General features: G+C 52.1%; 1 long non-coding RNA gene across 1 annotated transcript; it reads left to right on the forward strand.

Moving 5' to 3' along the window:
• The first annotated feature begins 17,258 nt into the window (after positions 1-17,258).
• On the forward strand, positions 17,259-18,226 carry LOC116455163. The gene is made up of 3 exons (XR_004244312.1): positions 17,259-17,612; positions 17,780-17,781; positions 18,189-18,226. It is a non-coding gene; the product is annotated as an uncharacterized LOC116455163 (long non-coding RNA).
• Positions 18,227-18,605: the final 379 nt, after the last annotated feature.

Here is an 18,605-nt window from a genome sequence, read left to right on the forward strand (position 1 = left end):
GTCCCTCCACTGCCCCCAGTTTGTCACTGCCCAGGGGAGCAGTGTCTGCAGCCCAAGTTTTGAGGGGGAGATGGGCAGTTTTGGGGTGCTCAGCCCTGTGTCAGTGATTGAAGAAATTTCCTCTGCCCTCAGACAGCGACAGGGCTTGCAAGGAACCAGGAGGGATCTCCTCTGCAAGGGGCAGGAGGGAGATTTTCGTGTTCCTTTTCCTTTTCTTAAAGGAATGCAAATAAGGGAAGCAGCAGCAATCAGGCTGCAGGCCCCAGGACAGATTCTCTGGAGCTTATTCCCCTCACCGTGGGGGTTTGATGAAGGCAAACTTTCCCAACTCGCTGCAGCACATGCAGAAAGAGCTCCTCTCCAAGGAAACAGCGATCTTTTGCATGTCCAGCATGTGGTCAGAGAAGGAGAAAGGTTGTGAAGACAGAGCCTGCCTTCCTACACGGCTGCTGCTGCCTTCCTTCCCTCCCTCCTTTGCAGGCAGGCACGGAGCATTCCCAGCTTCCCTGCACTATCGAGGTGCTTGTTTTAATTTGGAGCAGATGGACAGAGTTCGTCTCTGCATCACCTGTAAATTTTGGGGACCACAGCATCCCCCAAAAAAGCAACACCTGGAGCCATAAGGAGGCTGAAAGACCAGGCAGGACTGGGTTTGTCATTCCGTGTCCTGCCTGGCCAGAGCAAATTGCTCCAAACCAGGAGCCAACCCCCAGGTTTTGCCACCTCTCCAGCCAGGAATGGGGAACAGGAGCATTTTACTGGCCAGGCACTGAGGTGAGGAAGGTGTCACGCTCAGCCCTCTGCCAGGTGGAGGCTGCAGCAGCCAGAGACGTGTGACACCACAGCATCACCTACCCCAGCCTGCTCTGAGCTGGGGAGATGCCAATTACCTGCTGTGAGGACACCCCGAGACCCTGCGTAGTGAGGTGTTTACAGGGGCACAGGTTGGTTTTGGTCACCTTTTGGGGCCACCCTGGGCAGACACTGCCAGGACTGAGTGGCTTTGCCCACGGAGGGGCTGCAGCAGATGTGATCCAAACTCTCTCCTGCTGGGAAGCTCCTGGCTCTGAGCTGTGCGTGGCTCTGAACCCGGCTGCATCTGCAGCTCCGCGTTTTCAGACACTGTCTGTGTCTATAATTAATTAATGTTTGTACAGTGCTTTTAAGATAAAGTGGCATATAAGTACCAACTATCATTATTATTAGGCCCATCATGATTCAAAGCCATCAAAAGGCAGGAAATTGGGGGTTTAAGAGCCTGGCAGCCTGGTCACACGGCGCTGCTGCAACTCACGGCTTTGTGCTCGGGGTTTTACTCGGCGGAGTGAGTTAAGTCACGAACGTCATCTGGAGATTTGCAGACTGAGCCCGGAATTTACTGACTTTTGTGTCTTGAGGGGAGAAATCTCTGACGAAAGGGACCTTCGTCACGGAGTCAGGAAATAAAAATCTCCTTAATGCATCAATCCAAGGGACCTTCAAGGCCCCTTCCCAGGCATGTGCACCCAGGCTGGGTGGCAGCAGTGCCTGCCCTGCTCGGTGGCAGCTGGCACCTGACACCTCCTCCACGGGCCGCCACTAAGGCAGGGGTTTGTCCCCTCCATGTTCCCATTATCGGCACTGAAAATCAACTACAAAAGTACTAATTTCAGCTGAGTTCATTTTAAATGTCAGCCTCTAAGAATCGGAGAGGACTAATTAGGAAGGGGGAATGGGAACGGGGATGTTGGGAACTTTAATTTCACTCAGTGCAGCCAACCCTGAAGGGAATCCGGAGCTCATTATTAGCGACACACCTTTAATTTGACTCCAAATTTGAGTCACTAACACTGACAAAGGTGTGCTAATGCCAGGCCAAGGTGTTTTGGGGCCAGGTGCTAACTGGGGGCTGCAGTGGGTGAGGCTGGGGATGAACAAACCACCCCGATGACTGGATTCACTGGCTGAGCCCCCACCGGAGCAGGGAACAACAGAGGGGTGTCAGAAATTTCACTTAACTGCTCTTGCACTCAATCTATCCAAATTCTGTGCCAAGAAAGGAGAGAAAGAAAGGAGAGAAGGAGAGGAAGAGATAGAAAGGAGAGCTGAAAGGGCAGAGGCTGCCGCATCCTTCCCCCAAGGCAAGGCTGGCACACTGGTGCTATGAGCTCTGCCAGGTCCCCACCTTGTGCCTCACCTGCTGCTCTCCACCTGGTCACCAGCAAAAAAGAGAACAATTTATTTCTTTTGCTTCCAGAACTGCTTTTATCCTGTTTCAAACCTTTTCATTTCCTGCAGGATGCTGGATTGGCACAGGCTTGGGAACATCTCCCCTCCCTGTCTACAAATTGCAGGTCTGGAGCTCAAATGGACACAATCAAGTCCTGCCAGCAACCCCTGCAGTCCCTTCCTCCATCTGTCCCACAACTCAGAGTGTTTCCAGCCTCTGGTCCATAAACCTTGTTCTGTCTCTCCAGTACCAGCATCCACGTGGGATTGCAAATGCACCAAAGGTTTGGACAAGGTGAGAACCTTCCCATGCACCCCCGTCCTGTAGGATCCTGGACATCCCAGCTGAGCAACTGGTGGTTCTCATAACCCAGCTGATGTGGCCCTCCTGATTCTGGGCAGACACCAGTGGGCAGTGGGACTGAGAAGGGAAAGGCAAGTGGTGGTGGGTCCTAGGGCTTCCTCCGTGTCTCAGGTTTTCCTTTCACCAAACACCTTCTAGAAGGTGATCCAAAAAGTTCTCGGATTTCTTGGATTTCTGGATGCTGTGGGACCCTGTGACACTGAACTCCTTAGGGATCCAGAGCCCTTTTGGAGTTCTGTGATCTCAAAAGCAGCCAGAGCCCCTCACCCCAGCTGTGCATCCGAAGAGCTTTGCTGGATTATTCCCAAGCCCTTTGTTCCTCTTCAAAACATTCCCAGGGATGGAGGGATCAATTTCTGAAGTCTCCACTAGTTAATTGCCTTCCCTGTTTAAAAAGTCGCCACTATGACTGGCTTGGATCAGTTGAATTTCCCTGTTCATTATTTTAACCTTTCTGTGAGACATTTTCACACCCCGCTGGGTTCTCCTGGTGCAGGTGCCTGCTGGGCCCTGGAAAGGCTCCACAGAGCCCACTCACAGCTGGGGGTCTGCAGTGGGGTCCTCCCCTTGCCCCCAGGGCGAGGATGAAGGCTGGATCCTGCTGACACACCCACCCATCCCAGCTTTCATCTGCCAGGGCCAGGCCGTGGTTGCAGAAGCTGCCTGTGAAAACTGTTCTGAAATTTCAATGCTATAATTTTATCTCCCCGCAGAACTGACAGGCGTATTTCAACAGTGCTATATTATCAATTATAAGCCTAACAGAGCATGTTCTCCCATCTGATTGTTGGAAAAATCACTTGTCAAGGGCTGGTAAAGACCACAGCTGTCTCCTTGGTACAGACAGCCCGTATGTGTATCCTGTGGTACAATGCTTTCCCTTTTGCTTCCTTTCTTCCTTTATTCCCTCTCTGCTCTAATAGGGGAGAAATGAATAAGGTGATTTCTATAGTGTCTTTACCCCGACAACGTTTCTCACAGCAAAGCCTTAGATGCTGGCAGTGCAGCAACAACGTTAATCAAACACCGCCGTGGGCACAGGGACGGCTCCGGAGCCTCCGGGGGGAAGAGCCGAGACAGCCCCGTGAAGGACTCTCCCCTTCCTCCCAAAACAGGGTTTTTGCTGTTTCCACAGCAGTCTCCTACACCAGAGGCCATACCCAGGGCCCTCCAGTTCCTTCTGGGAGTGGAGCTGGAGCCCCATCCCTGTTTCACCTCCATCGGCCACCTCAGCTGTCATCTCCTGGAGCACCCAGGGGCTCATCCCTGGGACATCACCTCTCTCTCCCAACCCTGGGATGATCCTCCCGGAGCACAGGCCATGGGTCTCCCTCAGAGATAAGGAGTGACAACACTTCCCACCATGTTTTTGTGCTCTGGTGCGTCACCATCCATGAGGACACGATGCCAATTAGAGCTCCTTACAGGCAGGGTGATGCCAATTATAACCACTTACAAACAGGATGGGGGGATTTCTAATTATTAAAAAGCTTTAGTGCCTTAAAAAGCTACAAGAAGAGAGCGAGAAAGAAAAGACTTAATCAGTTTTTCTTTGGAGATGCCTCAAATTTGTAATTCAATCAAACCTCCCATAGCAGGAAGGATGTCTTTCTGATATTCACAGGAGCTTTCCAGGGGCTATAATCTCTGAGAGATTTATTCATACTTTCTGCATTAGCTTAAGACTGTTTTGGAAGAAACATCTCTCCCTCCCTCGCATCAGCAGAGCTCGAGAGAAGACATTAATATTAAAACAATTCAATTACTGTGACTTGGGGAGAACACGGGGCCTGGGGAAGGGCTGCTCGTGCCAGGCCAGCCCTCTGCTCTGTCCCGATTCCCCCTGCTCCTTGTTCTCAAAGAGTTCCCTGAAAAATGGAACAGAGCTCCTGAAGACTGAGAGGCGAGAGCCCAGCTCCCTCTCCTTACACACAGCTCAGGGTGTGGCACTGCTGTTTGTGAGCCCTGGGGTCCTGGGGAGACCCCAGGTGACACTGGGGCTTCCCAGCACTGCTTTGGGCTCCATGGCATCCTCCCAGCCCATGCTCTGCCCCCTGCTCCATCAACCCCAAACTAAGTCCCATAATCCCAAAATCCAAGACTGGCTTGGGCTGGGAGGGACCTTAAAGCTCACCCCATTCCACCCCTGCCATGGCCAGGGACACCTCCCACTACCCCAGGTTACTCCAAGTCATGTCCAGCCTGGCCTGGGACAGGAAGCACCCCAGGATTCCAGGACTGTCTGTGCATGGCTTTGAGGTGTTTAAAAAAGCCAGTCCTGACATTTTGCTTCCAAGCTCCCTCGTGCAGCCCCCAGGAGGACTGGTCCAGCCCCTCGGCCATCAGCAGCACCTGGCAGGAAGCAGCTGGACTGAGGCTGGGATGAGGAGGAGGCGACTTTGTGGGGGGAGAAGGATAGGAAGTACTTTACACTTCAAAAGACACATCATCTCCTTGCTTCACAAGATCACAAGGAAGAAGGAATAGCAAGGCTGGAGGATAGATTAACCTTCCTTCTCCCTGCTGCTTCCTTGTTCTATCCAATCCATCCTTCATGCACCAGCTAATTAAACATGAAACAAGGAGAGGGGGTGCTGAGCCTCATCAGCTCAGCTCGACGTGCAGCACTCCTGCTCCTTCAGCCTTGCAGCACAGAATGCTCTGGTGGGGATGGTGCTGCAGGAGAGCCACAGCACGGCCCAGAGAGGGACACGCCTGCACGTGCACCTTCACAGGCAGCCCTGCCCAGCCCTAACCACTCTGCTGTGCCTTCCTGTCACAGAATCCCAGAATCCCAGGATGGTTTGGGCTGAGAAGGACCTCAAAGCTCATCCAGTGCCACTCCCTGCCATGGGCAGGGACATCTTCCACTATCCCAGGGTGCTCCAAGCCCTGTCCAGCCTGGCCTTGGACACTTCCAGGGATCCAGGGGCAGCCACAGCTTCTCTGGGCACCCTGTGCCAGGGCCTCACCACCCTCCCAGGGAAGAATTTCTTCCCAATATCCATCTAGCCCTGCCCTCCTTCACTTAAGGCCATTCCCCCTTGTCCTGTCACTCCAGGCCCTTTCATGACACCGAGCTGAGAATCCCTCCCATTGTTGCTGTAATTTCTGACTGTAAGAACACAGCCTCAGCAATCGAATTAAACCCCACTGCTCCTGAATTAAAGCAGTACCAGAGATGGATGCTGAGCTGCCTCTGGAGAAGAGGATTCTCACGACCTGAGCTGGGTCCCAGCGGGGTCTCTGTGCTGCACGACACGGTTTGTTCTCGGCGAGATAAACCCGACACACGACCCTGCATGGCCAAGGGGAAAAGCCTTTGCAGAGGGAGGGCAGCTCAGACACGACACCTCTGCAGTCAGGGGATGTCCACCAGTGCTGATTTTGCTAATGAGTTCACTGCTGAGGGCTGAGACCTGACAAGCTCATTAGAAATGGAGCCTCCAGTTCCACACAGCTCCCAGCTCTGCTGACGAACAAGTCAGGACGGGCATGAAAACCAGCTGATGGCAGAGAAGAGGGATCAGATTTTGCAATGGAAAGGAGTCAGACGCTCGGCTGTCACACTCATCTGCACATCTCTATCCATAAATCCGGAGCGGTGACATCTACAGCCCTCGCTATCAACATCCACATATGAAAACGCGAGAGGACTTTGAGAGGGAAATAACATCGCTGTGATGAGACTGTTTTATCTCCCTCCCTGGCTCTCAGGGGCAGCAGCCTGAGAGCTGGAGATGTGCAGAGCAACTGCCAGCAGAGGGGAGGAAGGTACCAACGTGGGAGCCTCTCTTTTCCCAGAGGACGCTGTTATTTTTCCAGCTTGCCAGTTCCATGAGTGCCTGCTGCATGTGTGTGCATATGCCAGCACTCTGCCCAGGAGGAAATGTGCCTCTGGAATCACCCAGCAGAGGCACAAACCCATCCTACCCACACAGCCAGGCTGAGGCTGCCCCAAACACAGCTTGGGGTGGGCACAGGCAAGAAGAGGAGCTGGGAAGTTGCTCCCTGCCGTGGGCATGGCTGCCTTCCTCCCATCAGGACACACCTCTCACCCTCCCAGGTGAAACCTGGCATTCTGCTGTGCCAGAGGGATGGGAAAAGGGGAGACTTCTTCATCTGTGCAGGCAGCAACAGCAGCTCCAGGCGTGGGAAAGGGCCAGGACCCGATTCACTGCCAGGTACCACAGACTTTGTGACTGTGAGCTTCTGTTTTCAACCTAATGATGGGCCCATCCTGTTCCCTTCGCTGGCGTGACCTCACCAGGGGAGTTATTACAGCAAATTCCAACCCAACACCCACCACTGGGATGAGGTGGCCAGGGATGCAATTGGGATTCTCTGCAGCCCGCAAGGCCTGACCTCCCCCCTCACTTTGTGACTCAGAAAAAGGGGAGTGAAGAGACTTTGCAAAGTGGGAGGAGACCTTCAGGAGAATGACAGGTTTCTTTTGAGCATGTGTGAAGCACAGTGTATTCTTACTTACCAGAGGGTCTGGAACACAACTTGCTGCTCCCCACATCGACACCTCAACATGTTTGTCGTCAGAGAGGCAGCTCTGCAGAAGGGAGCCGCCTCTGCCACTCCAGATTTGGTTGCTTGTAAGAAAAGCACTAAGTTTTTTCTGTTACTGCCACCCAGCCCATTTTCTCCAGTTCCAAGCCTTGCTCTCCCTCCCTCAAACACCAATGATTCACCTCAAAAGTATCCTCTCTAAGAGTTTCCAGCTTTTGTCCGCTTCACCAGAACAACCAACCAGATTTTTACTTTTTTTGTGTGCTAAAGACGTATTTACCTTGTTATAATCCTGAATGGGGCATTCTGAGGACTATCTAGACCTAAGGATTACATAAATCAAGCCAGCCCACACTGTCTGAGACCGAGCCTGGTTGTGCCCAGAGCAGCAGGACTGGCAGCTGATCAAGGGATGGAAATACCCTTTCAGGTCTGCTCTCACCTGGCTGTGGCAGCCTGGCTCAGCAGCTCCTCAGAGAGGGCTCTTCATTCCCAGGCTTTGCAAACACAGAGGTGTGGGTACTGCAAGGCAGCACAATGACCTCGGAAAAGACAACAGGAATGATTTGACTGGAATGGAATCAAGGGACTGAGCTGCATTAACAACAGGAAATTGCTCAGAGAAAGAGCTTGCAAAAACAGGCAGTTCTCCTGTCCCATGGCAACTGGGGATTAAGTGTGCATGTAGATAGGGGATAAACATGCAGATCTGATCTGGAAAGCAGAAATTTACCTAAAAACAGTTTCACTGTCTTCAATCCTCCCTTATCTGCGCTGTTTTTTCGCAGCCCACCTGCTGTTCTCTCCAAGGGGCTGGCTGGTTCCACACGGGAGGGATTTACTAAGGAGGAAGGGCCGCTCCTGCTTATCCAGCGTCTTCTGTCTGCCCCAGAGGTGTAGCACATCTGGGAAGGAGCACTGGCACCCTCTGGGAGCTGCTCAGGCTCCCAAAAGAGCGTCCTTAGGAGCAAAGCATTTTGTACTTTCCCAGCAAGTTCAAGCCCCCTCCCTGCCCTTGTCTCCCAAAGGATTGGGCCATTTCCAGAGAATACCCCAAACCGTGGAAAACAAACTCCAGGATCGCACCCAATGATCCCCTGAAGAGGAAGAGGAGCCCTGGATGAACCACAGGCCCAGCTGTACTCCTGAAAAATGTCCTGTTTGGCACAAAATGGCTGCTGTCAGCCTTGACCATCTGTGAGGCCTCCCGAGTTCACAAAGTCCTCTCCCTGTTTCAGTTAAAACTTTGTCTTGAAAAGCCTGATACTGTTCTGAGGCTGATCTTGACCTTCATGGGCCTTGGAGGTAAATCGCCCCTGCTTGGTTCTGGCTTTACAACACAATTATCGGCCCATTCTGATGAAATTCACCCCAAGCAGAGAGGCAGCCTGAGGCTCCTCGTCCTCAGCCAGGTTCTGTGCAGGGGCCATGAATGAAATTCAGCCTTTTGTTCATGTCAAGGCTCAATTCCAGCTCTTTCAGGTCTGGATGTGAAATCCTTTTTTAAACAATTGCCTGCCTAATCAGACAACTCTGGGATCATCCCGTGCTCTCAGGGCAGCAAAGTTTCCTGCAGCAGCTAAGGAAGAGTTCACTTCACTTTTTCCACACCTCTGGTGGCTAAAGCCTCCCTGGGCAAGGAACAACCCAAAATTATGGGCAGAGGGCTCTCGTTTCTGAAAGTCCTGGCTCTTGACAGCTCTCCACTCTCTACTGTCATATTGCTTCGGTCTTTGGTGATGTTTTCCCTCCTTTTCCAAGTGATCAAAACTGTGGTCAGATAATAGTTTGAAAAGGTGTCCCCCACATTCTAAACTTCTCTTGAGATGGGGATTTTCTAAAAACCATCTCTTGTCTACATTTGGAGATGTAACTTGTCCCTTGCTGTCCTGTGATGCCCTGAAATGCCCAAGCATTGGTTCTGGGCTGGAAGGAAAGAATTAACGAGATAAGTGACACATTTGGGGGGTGCTCCTGCAGGGTGCCCCTGCAGTACCACCCTTCCCTGCCCTGCACCTGTGGCTGGTACCAGTGAGGGACTCATGGAAGCAAGGAGGTTGGAAGGGGTCAGGAATCAGCAGTGAGACAAAACTGGCTGGGTTGAGCAAGAACAGCTCCCAGATGCTGCAGCCTCGTGCTGAGGAATGATGTCTGAGTGAGTCCCGTGGCAGCCACGTCTCCATTTCACTCAGTGCCTCTCCATCCAGCCCATTTTGCTTGGACAGTGTGGGGAGACAAGCAATTAGAGCCCTAATCAATAACATCCACAGCCCTCCCTGCTTCGAGCTCCTTAATTGGCATCCCAGCGTCAGGGGAAGGTCAGGCCGGGGCTGTGAAAGCAAACGGGAAGAATTCTCAGTGCAAAGTGCAAACAAATCCCAGAGCAGGAGGTTCTTCTTCAAACCAGGTTTTGTTCAATACCAGCGGAGAGGGGAGTGATGGGAGGAGATGTGGGTTTGGTGCTTCTGGAGAGGATAAACCCGACCCACAGCTGGCCAGGTGTGCCCTGTGCAAATCCCCTGCCCCCCATGGATCCCCACAAACCCCATTTTGTAGCATTCCCTGGGGGTGTTGCCAGGCCCCACAGCCTAAACAGCACCTCCTGCCAAGGGGCTGCAGCCTTGGCCCCTGTGCAAGCCCAGGATGTCTGTCTGAGGAAGCAGCTGGAGCCACAACTGGCCACGTGTGACCCCACCACAGCCTCCCCTGGGGCCGGGCACCCCCAACACCTCTGGACCACCATTGCAGAGGGGTCACATCACATCCCCTCCACATTCATGTGGACAAGCAGTGTTCAGGCTCCTTCCCTCACCTGCTGACATTGGGAAAGGCTCCAGGCAGGACTGGACCTGCACCGTTCCCAGAGCTGTCACCAGAAAACACAGCTGGGGAATTCCCAGCCAAGCCAGCTCTCCCACATCCAAATGCTCCTCAGCTCCTCCCAGCCCCAGATAATCCTGATCAATTTTCTGAAATAGTCCACATGAAATGGGAAACAAGTCTGGAAGGTTTTGTCGCTGAGGTTATTTACTAAATAATCCATAAATGTCTAATTTAACAGGAGCCATCCTGCCTGGAAATCACTACCTGGAGAGTTCAGGAGCATATTTCCTTTTCTTGATGGAAGGGATAGAAAAAGAAATCCAGCAACCCCCTAAAACTGATGACTTTGTTTAAATTCCTTCCAGAACTGTGTTTTCATACCAAGAGACCCAGGCCTGCTACCAGGACATCTTTTTTCCAAGAAGATGACAATTTAATTGAGCCAGCATTCTCTGTGCAGAAAAAAGGGCACGGGGATATGTGAACTGACATAAGGAGTATTTCTGTAAAACACTCACACGCTTAATCCTGAGTGTGTGCTTAGCCCTGCTCCGGCTCCACGTGTCAGGAATGCGATGCCAGCCTGCAAACTCAAGCGCAGCTTAACAGATGAGCTTGAAGACCTCAAATGACCAACAGGCCAGACCCCATCCCTCACAAACTGCCTGGTTTCCACTGAACGTGAGGCCAGCCCGTCCCAGCTGAGGATCCGTCCTAAGATTTCCTACTGAAGCATTAAATTGGAGCAGTGTCCTCAGCCACCCCTGAAGGAAGGGGTGCTCCTTCCAGCAGCAGCAGAGGGGTGGAGGTGCCACATTCACCAGAGATCTGCTTTGCCCTTTCCCTCCACTTCAAATGTCCCATCCTGAGTGCCAAGGGTGACATTAAGGAAAGCTTAATCCCTGCCCTTCCCCCTGGCTATGCTGGAATCTCGAGGCAGCGCTGAGTGAGGCCGTGATGTGTCAGTGTCACAGATGTGTCGCTCTTGTCACTGCAGGCTCCACCTGGGAGAGAAATAGGCAGAAATTAGTGGCAGATAGGAAAAGGTATCTTAACATATCCAGTTGCAAGAGGGGGGCAGCTCCAGAGGACCTGTGAGACAGAGCAGCAGCAGCAGCCCCTGGGTAAAATCAAGTTTTGCATGGCTGAGAGCCTCTGTGGGCTGAGCACAGCTGGAAGAGGCACCTCAGGAGCTGGGGCTGATGTGGCTGCACAAAATCCCTCAGGATGGGGGTGATGGGGTCTGCACGAGGAGCTTTGGTGTCGCTGGGCTGAACACAGGGGTGAAGAACCCTGGTGATGCCTTAGATTTTAACTTCCATATTTTTCAAATCCTGCACTGCCCAGTGTGTCACTCTGAAGTTTCTTGTGGCCTGTTCATTTCTGCTCTCTGTGCTGGGCAGACAGAACAAAGCCTCTCTGGGCCTGCTCTCCAGGGACACCCAGACCGTCCTAGGCCCAAAATGTGTAAACAAAAAGCTTCTAAAGGGGGGGGGCAAGCTTGGGGAAACTACATCATTAACTGAAGCTTTAATTGGAGAATTAACCCTGCTATGCAAATGAACCAAACCTATAAAAGTGTGAAGAACTCATGCCCTGCCGTCCACCTTGGGATCCATCTCGGCAGTGGCCTCTGGCTCCCCAGGGGTACCTCTGAAGGCCTTTCAAACAAATCCCTGCCTTTATTCCCTTACTCCCGTCGAGTCTCTCTTTTAAGTGGCCTCTTCAGGCATCACCGGGGTACCACAGTGCTCAGTGTGGGATGTGGGCACCTCAACACAAAGCTCTGGTTCCTTCATCCAGGCTGTAAAGAGGGCCTGAGGCAATCAGTGGGGTTTTTAACAGAATATGGGAGCACCACAAGGTTAATCCATGTCCTGTTACGGTCCCACAGTGAGGTGTTGGCAGACTGGGAAGAGAACAAAGTTCATAAAATCCTCCTAGAACCATGAATTCCCGAAATGGTTTGGGTTGAACGGATGTTAAAACTCATGCCATCCCACCCCTCTGACATGGGCAGGGACACCTTCCACTAGACCAGGTTGCTCAGGGCCTAATCCAGCCTGGGCTTGGTCTCTGGTTTTCCCAAATCCATAAAGCACAATCCCAGCGAAACGGGCACCACAAACCCTGCCTATCCCCAGCTCTTCCCCTCCTGCAACACTTCCCATTTCAAGAGAAGAGATTATTGATTGTTGAGCTTGTTGTACAGGCTGGCATGATTTATTTAAGCATGTGCCAATAAACACCAGGATGGGAGGCTGTTTTTCCAGCATTCCCACAGTGGAGCACTAGAGGAAACAATAACCAGCCCCGTGATTGTTACTGTGGGACTTCTCCTGCCAATTACATTGAGTTACAAGTTTCAGTTATGCGATATAAAATAATTAACTTCATAAGGTCCAAGAAGAATTGCTTGCTCTCTATGAAGGATCTTCTTCCTCTGCTTTTTTATGCCAACAAAATGTATAATGACTGGAGTTTAAAAAAACACCCTGCAGACTCCACAGAACTCAGGATTTCATCACTTCTGCTGCTCACCACGATTTTAATAACAAAAACAGGTTGTCAGGGTCATAAACCCCAGGTGAACATTCCTTTCCTGCCCACATTCCCGTGGGCAGGAACAGGACTTTCAGCCAGAAGAGCACTGCATGAAAACAAAGTGCATTTAGCAACAGCTCTGGGAGATTTGTCATATAAGTTTGAGCTTAATGAAAATAAAAATCAAATTAAAGATCTTGCAAAGTCTTCCTTGGGATTTTTCAAGTGATGAGACTTAATTAAAAGTAAGCAGGGAAAAAGGGAAGCATTGCATGGACTAAGAGGAACAACCCAGAAGCTGAATTGCATTCGGGAGTGTGAGCGGAGACTGGGAGGAAAAATGAGGAGCAGTGAGCCCTGGTGAGGAAGGATTTTTCTCAGGGATGGTTTCACCTGAGAGCCTGGTCGGAACAGTCTGAGGGATCGCTGCAGACTGGAGGAGTCCCCTCCTGCCCCTCAGGTTTAACTGGGATGGTGTCTCGGTTTTGAAAGACAGGTGTCTGCTAAGGAAGGCAGAAGCCCCCCCTTGAAGTGGCAGATATAACCCCTTTTCCCTCCAAGTTATTATATTTTGAAATCAAGGGCCTTTAGGCAAAGATGTGGGAAATAGTAATAACAGTTCTTTACTCTCTCTCTCTCTCTCTCTCTCTCTCTATATATATATATGTATATAACCAGTCAAACAAAACAACAACAACTCTGGCAGTGACAGCAAACACAAACCCAGTGCCAGCCTTCTCGGCTGTCGGGCCCTTTCCCCTCGGGTGCAGTTCCGCTCGCAGCCGGCAGGGGCGCTGGCGGCTCCCGGTGAGCAGGGCAGGTGCGATGGTTCCCCCGCGGCTGCAGGGGGCGCTCCGGAGCGAGCTCGGGGAGCACGCGGCACCGGTGCCCCGGGATCCCGGGAAGGGATGGGACAAAGGCTTCACAAACCCCTGGGCAGCCGATCCCGGACTCTCAGGAACAGCAGGCTGGAACGGCAGGCTGGAACGGCAGGCTGGAACGGCAGGCTGGAGCGGCAGGGACAAACGCAAATCCCGGGTGGCAGATGAGATGTATCCAGATGGGCGAACCCCACGGAAGCCCAGGCAGGCAGGGCGAGCAGGGCTACAGCGTAGCGAAAGCTCAAAGCAGCAGCGGAGCAGGGCAGCCACAGCTCGGTCTCCAGCAGGGCAGGGAAAGCGGCTTTTAGGGTCCCGGCGTTGTTTCCAGCAGGAAGAAAGAACGGCCAAAAAGAAAGAAGCAGCAGCTCCTTTCTCTGCAGCTTCTCTCTCCGGACGCTCAGAGCGAACTGACCCCACACCCAGGTGTAGACAAAGGAGTAGCCAGGCCCGCCCCACTCCGCTTTTTGTCTTTCTTAAGTACAGCTATTTGTCCCCTAGCAACATGCATATGGGAGAAAATTCCTTTAACAGGAAAAAAACTAAGACTAAACTAAAACCCCAACAGATGGAAAGGGGTGAGGGCTGGGACACAGAGCAAAAGGGGTCCTGGCACCCCGGTGCTGAAGATTATTTGTAGATACAAAAATGCTGCTAGCAAGGATTTTCTTGCTATTTTCTAAGTCCGTGAGAGACTTTTCTCTCTCCCAGAAGAGGTAGCAGAGTATGTAAACAACCAAGCCACCTGCAACCTTGAAAAGTCTTGTTTATGGTACAGTAGAAAAATATTTTGACAATGGATGTTTTAGGATTTTAGCCAATCACCCCAAGGGGTGGCTGATCCTTTGTCCAATTAGACCATGAAGAAAAAAAGTCTATAAAAGAGTTTGTAAAATAATTAAATAAATCAATCTTGCTGCACAATTCCTGCCTGCTGGATCTTCTCTCCTCTGCCTCCCTATGGCTGCGGGACACGGTGATATACCCTAGGGCCCAGGCCTGCGGTAATATTTGGTGACCCCAACGTGATCTGCACTCTCTGACGTGTCCTGCTGCTGAGAGTCAAGCCGAATTTCCCTAGAGGTACGCTGTTCCCTTCCCCCCCCCCCCAGGAGGTCCGACGAGACTGAGAAATGGCGAACAGCGGTTCACAAACCAACGCTGTGGTCATGGTCTGGAAAGGTATGTTTAGCATACTGCAAACCTCAATTTCTGAAAACTCAGTTCGGGAATTATTAGATTGGGCTACCTTAGAAGGGATTTCCATGGACAGAGATACTGCCCTGGACTTTGCCTTATGGCAGGAATTTGGCTGTGCTGTCCGACACGAGCTCCCGTCCGGGGACCCAGCAGCGTTAGAATTATACCGAACCTGGCATTCGTTATTTATTCTGCTGACAGACCTTGACTGTAGCAGCCGAGCTGGCTCGCCTATTTTGGTGATGAGTAACGGAGGAATGTCCAAGGGGGCAAGTGATGGTGAATCCGAAAAAACACCCTCAGCTCCACAGGCAGAGCCTGCACCGCCTCACCCTGCACAATCACAGGACTCCGCGGCCCCCAGGTACCCCGCGCCGGCAGAGGCAGGGGTGTTGGGGCAGCAGGAGGGCACACAGCCTGCCTTGCCGCTCAGCTCGGCGGCGGCCACGGCTTATCCAGGACCGCAAATTAGTGGCTTAGTGAATTGGACCCCCATGGTGGCTCCTAGCCCGTTTGTGTATGCACCAGCGGAGCAAAAGCGGCCCGGATGTCCCTTCTTAGCCGGCGTAGCTCTGGGCGAGACTGCGCCGAGACTGCCTGGGTGTGGTCCGCTGCCCTCCTTGGCGCTGGACTGTTCTGCACCCCTGCAGAACCGAGCCATCGACCTTTTAATACAGCATCTGCCTTTGCTGACAGAGTTACCGAACATATCCCGAAAGCTGGAGGACCTGCTCAGCTTGCAAAAACAGCTGCTGCAGATAACAGAGGCACCCTGCTGTGCGGGGTGCGCCGGGCCTGCGCCGCCAGCACGCCCCGTGCTGCCCGTGGGAGCTGCGGCTCCAAACCTAGGAGCGGCGTGGCCGGTGGCGAACCCAGAAGTAGCGCTGCTGCGGGAAAACCCCTGCAGAGTGGTGGCTGGGGGCAGCAGTGCTGAACGCGGCCGGGGAGCGAGAAGCAGCAGCTGTTTCGGCAGCGGCGCTGAACGCGGCCGTAGAGTAAGGGCCAGCGGTGGCACCAGGTGTGGCTGCAGTGCAAGGACCAGAGATGGCGCCGAACGCTGCCGCAGAGTAAGAGACAAGCGCGGCGCTGAGTGCGGCTGTAGCCCCAGAGATGGTGGCAGCAGCTCCAGTACCGGTTCGGTTGGGACTGGCCGAGACAGCACCCTGTCCAAACTGCTGTCCAAACTGCAGCGCAGCCAACCGCAGTCTGTGCTGTCTGTTCTGGCTCTAGCGAACTTAGCCAAAGTGCCCCTCCCCGTCCACCTCTGTTCGCTCCCAGCACCTCAGAGTTGCCTTTGCCTGATGACTCGTCATCGGGAAGTGAGGCAGATGAGGTTCTGGCCCCAGGTCGTCAGGCGGCGGTAGCCGCGCAGTGAAGGAAAAGGCTGCGCTGGTCTCGTCCCTGGACCTTTCAGGACTGCACGGTAACAGTGCGTCCAACCCACTACAGGCGCTTCTTAGTTAAAATGCGAGCATTGTAGGAGGGTGACTGGAGGTTATTGGAAACACTTGGAATGCCAAATAGATTTGAGGATTCTGGGGGCAATCAGGAAGCTGTTACACTCCATCCACAGGCTGTGCCAGAAGTTCAGGATGGTAGTGACTCCCCAAAAGGGGAGATCCAAGCTTTCCCAGTGTTTAAGGCTCTCCCAAACTCAGGGGAGCGTGACAAGCATGAGGTAATTGATTGGAAGGTTGCCCAGGACCTGCAATCCAAGGTGGCACAATATGGGCTAGGTTCTGCTGAGGTTATGCAGATAATAAAGGTGATAAATACAGATTTACTTGCTCCATTTGCTATCAGACACTTAGGTCAAATTCTATTTCAACCTGTACAATTTACAGTTTTTGAGAAAACCTGGAGAAAGCTGGCAGACAAGGCTGCATTAGGGAATATGCAGCTCCCTGCTGCCGATCCTAGACGGACAGCAGGAATGGATGCTTTGATGGGGACTGGTCCCTTCTCTGATCCCAGTCTACAGGGTACTTTGTCCTCTAGCGTCCTGCAGCAAGCTCAACAGGTCGGCATGGCTGCCCTGTTGAAAACCATAGAGTTGTCTGCGCCTAGAAAGCGATATACTGAAATAGTTCAAGGGAAATCAGAGTCATTCCTCTCTTTTGTAGAGAAAGTTGCTGCTTCTCTCGAGAAGCAGGTTGAGGATGACAGGTTAAGGCAGATGTTGTTAAGGCAGTTAGTGAGAGATAACACAAATGAAGAGTGCAGAAAAATCATAGATGCCTTACCAGGGGACCCTGAGGTAACAGACATGGTCGAAGCCTGTGCTAAGGTGGGATCAGGGAACCAGAAAAGGCCTGCTTTGGCTGCATTCCTGCAGCCTGTTCACACATCTTCTGATAGTGAACCAAAGCAACCCAAACAGGAGAAATGGAAGCAGCCTAAGCCGAGCCAAAAAGAGAACACAGCGATCCCCCAGTGCAAGAGGTGTGGCAGGCCAGGGCATTGCTCAGACTACTGTAGATCTCTGTCTCATGACGATGGTCAGCCATTGTTGGGAAACTTCCGCCGGGGTGCAAGGAGGGGGAATTGCTCTCCGATGCAGTTGCTCCCCCAGAGAGTGGCACAGGTACAGGCACAGGCCTACCCAGCCACCCTAGAGACGGCACCCAGGGATCAGACGGTTTTGACGTCCATACCTCAGCCGCAGTCGTCTTAAGACTCTAGCGGTATTTATAAGGTTCCCTTGGACACATATGGACCCTTAGCCCAGGGATCCAGTGCGATGCTGGTGGGAAAACCTGACGTTGCCCATCAAGGAATCTTAGTGCACTCAGGAGTTACTGATGTTGACTTTAAAGGGCAGATTTGTGCTATGGTCTCCACGCAAAAACCCCCTGTCACTATTCCTGAAAAGACCTGCCTTGCTAAATTAGTGCCTTTTAAGTCTTGTGTCCCCAGGATAGAACAACCAACTCATGAAGATAACGACAGTGGATCTATGGGACTTCCACAGGCCTTCTGGACTGCAGACATCTCTGACCAAAGGCCACAGATGACATGTACCCTGATCCTGCCAAACACCCATCCACCCCGGATTCAGCTTCGCGGTTTGATTGATAGTACATGGGTGTGTACTAGTTTGAAAACAAACCAGTGGGAGGCACCAAGTCAGAATAACAATTTAATGGGGAAATTAAAGAAAAGGAAAAAAATGAAAAGAAAACACTGGTTCAAACTGACAGAGTCAAGATACAACCTCACTCCCTGTTAGTCAGGGTGGTGGTAGCAGTCTGGTAGAATGGTGGCTGCAGTCCTCTGAAGCCGTCATCCTGTAGAAAAGGGTCTGCTCTTCCTCAGAAGGTCCAGTGGTGGCTGTGTAGCTCCTGTCCTCTGGAAATCCAGTGGAAGGGTTGTCTCTGGTGTTCAGAATCTCAGATTATATCCAGGATGGAATGCTTGGTTCCTCCCTCTGGGTGGAGCATCTCACAATGGGGTAATGAGTCATGAGGCCAAGTGTTGATTAGGCTCATTAGCAGATGATAGTCCGGAGGGAGTTATCTCTGAGTCGTGCAGCAGGACAATGATGGGCCATTAACAGAAAGATAGTCTGGGGGGAAGGAAGCAAGGAAACACTGCCCCACCTGATTTCAACGGCTCATGAGGACGGTAATAGAATACACTGCAACCCAGGACAGGGTGCTGATGTAACTATCATCTCCTTCTCTGCATGGCCTCCCTCATGGCCTTTACCCCCAGTGGGATCGGCCATCGCAGGAGTAGGAGGAACCACACAGAGCTATTTAAGCGAACGGCCTGTGGTGGTGAAGGACTCAGAGGGGCACACAGCTACAATTAGGCCTTATGTTACTACCACTTCCCTTAACCTTTGGGGACGGGATGTGTTGGCAGCTTGGGGATACGGATTGAGACAAATTTTTAGCAGGGGTCACTGTGCATAAGGGCACACAGTATCCCACACTGCCTTTGCGGTGGTTGATTAACACACCAATCAGAGTCAGATTCTGCTCAGTTAGTTGAATTAAGGGCTGTTAACATGGCTTTTCAATGATTCTCACAGGAACCTTTGAATTTGGTTACTGAAGCTGACTAGA

Source organism: Corvus moneduloides, chromosome 23 (genome assembly GCF_009650955.1).
Source record: "Corvus moneduloides isolate bCorMon1 chromosome 23, bCorMon1.pri, whole genome shotgun sequence".
Taxonomy (NCBI): Eukaryota; Metazoa; Chordata; class Aves; order Passeriformes; family Corvidae; genus Corvus; species Corvus moneduloides.